Below are 2,022 nucleotides of genomic sequence, written 5' to 3' on the forward strand. Positions count from 1 at the left end.
CCCCCCCGTCGGTGGCGGCCTGCCTCTCCTGGCCATCAGCGCCTTGTGGGCCGGCGTCCTGTCTGGCGTCCGCGTGTCCCAGTGCTTGTCACAGGGGCTGGCACGCAGTAGGCCCTCGGGAGATACTCAGTGGATGAATTCCCTCTTTAAAGTCCGCCCCTCGCCCGCCCCCAACCCTTTTACGTTGAGATAATGTTCAGGATTTTTAGTCTGAAGTGAGTTTTAAGGAAAATGAAAGCATGCTGATGAAGTTCTGGAGTCGGTCTCACTCTGAAAGGAAGCTTCTTTAAGAAGCCTCTGGGGCTCGTCGTTTTCACCTGGGGTGGGTTGAGTAGTCTGGGGACCTCAGATGGGGAGTGGGCGCAGTGGGCTTGACCGTGGCGCTAACCCTGACTGGGCGCCCAGAGGCTCTGTGGGCAGAAGTGACTGCTGTCACCCTCCTCCGCCTCACGGGTGGTGGCTCTGAGTCCTGCAGGCTCTTCCTTAATGAATCAAAGCGTGCATGGCACGAGGGCAGGCCAGACCGCGTCTAACGGATGCTTAAAAGGTCTCCTGTCCATGTTCAGAGTCAAAATGCATTCAGCAGCTCTCAGCTCCTGGATAAGTCACTTTTCACCCTGAGCCTCAAGATACATGTCAGTATTTGTGCATTGAGCTTGCCCTGCCTACAGACCTACCTGTTCACCTACCTCCCTACCTACCTTAGAGGGTTGTTTAAAACATGATGCTAATATGTGAAGTCCTGATGCCTGGCACAAAGGAAACACTCAATAAATGTAACACTTGTTAAGACTAACAGCGATGTGAGAAGTCTCATACGCCTCAGTATCCCATTGTCCGCACACTCAGCTTGCAGGGGGCTTTGAGCCCTCAGACCTTGCTGTAGCCAGAGGGCGGAGCCATGGGCTTGGGTGGGCTCAGCCACCCTCCAGGGCTGCTCACCCCCTGCAAACTGGCAGCGAAAGGTGGGTGACTGGAGATGGGTGACGTACTTGTAACTAAAGTTGGTAAGAGCAGGTGGGGAGAGAGCAGCTGGCCACGGACAGCTTTATGATTCATTCCTCACAGCGACACTTCAGCCCCGTGTCACAGAAATGGACATCTGCTCTCAGGGATGTTAAGGGTATTTCTAAGCTCCTGCACTTAGGATTCTCAGAGCTCAGAGCTCCCTGGCTCTGGGGCCTGGGCCCTTACTGCACAGCTGTCATCTTGAGGACAGGGGACAGTTTGTGTTTGCCTGTGACTCAGATTTTCTCATTCTCAGCACTGTTGGGATTTGGGGCTAGATAAATTTTTGTCAAGGGCTTCCCAGGTGACTCAGCGGTAAAAGAATCCACCTGCAATGCAGGAGACACGGGTTCGATCCCTGGGATGGAGAGTCCCATGGAGAAGGAAATGGCAGCCCACTCCAGTATTCTTGCCTGGGAAAACCCATGGACAGAGGAGCCTGGTGGGCTGTAGTTCACGGGGTCACAAAAGGATCAGATACAACTTAGTGACTAAAGAACAACAACAACTTTTTGCCTTGAGAGGCTGTCCTGTACATCGTAGAATGTTTAATGACGTCTCTGGCTTTTGCCACCACGTGGCCATGACACCCTCCCCTGCCCCAATTGTGACAACCAGCGCTGTCTCCAGATACGGCCACATGTGCCCTGGGGGGTTTAAATCCTCTCCAGATGAAGATCATGGCTGTGACTCCCGAGTCGCAGAAGGTTGGGCTTGTGAGTACCTGCTGTTTGGGAGTCGTTAACTTACGTGGAAGGAAGGAGCTGATGTTTATCGAGACCTTGTGTGTGTCAGGCACTGTGCTGCACTCTTTCCCTTATAACATCTCACTGACTCCTCGAAACACCCGAAGGAAAGGCACCGTCCCTGCTTTACAGAGGAGGGCAGCAGGGCAGGCCGGTGATCTGACCGCTGAGGTCCTGGAGCCGATGAGTGCTGGCGCCCTGGGGGCAGGCAGGCCCAGCTCCTGCCCGACTCCTCCCCGGAAGGAGGAAGGCGCAGGGCTGTCCTTTC

General features: G+C 54.5%; 1 protein-coding gene across 1 annotated transcript in view; it reads left to right on the top strand.

Moving 5' to 3' along the window:
• The window catches only part of CDK5RAP2 (CDK5 regulatory subunit associated protein 2), a 183,302-nt gene that overhangs the window by 98,320 nt on the left and 82,960 nt on the right, over nt 1-2,022 (top strand). The window lies entirely within an intron of this gene.

The sequence above is a fragment of the Bison bison genome, unplaced genomic scaffold (assembly GCF_000754665.1).
Source record: "Bison bison bison isolate TAMUID 2011002044 unplaced genomic scaffold, Bison_UMD1.0 scf7180017864266, whole genome shotgun sequence".
Classification (NCBI taxonomy): Eukaryota; Metazoa; Chordata; class Mammalia; order Artiodactyla; family Bovidae; genus Bison; species Bison bison.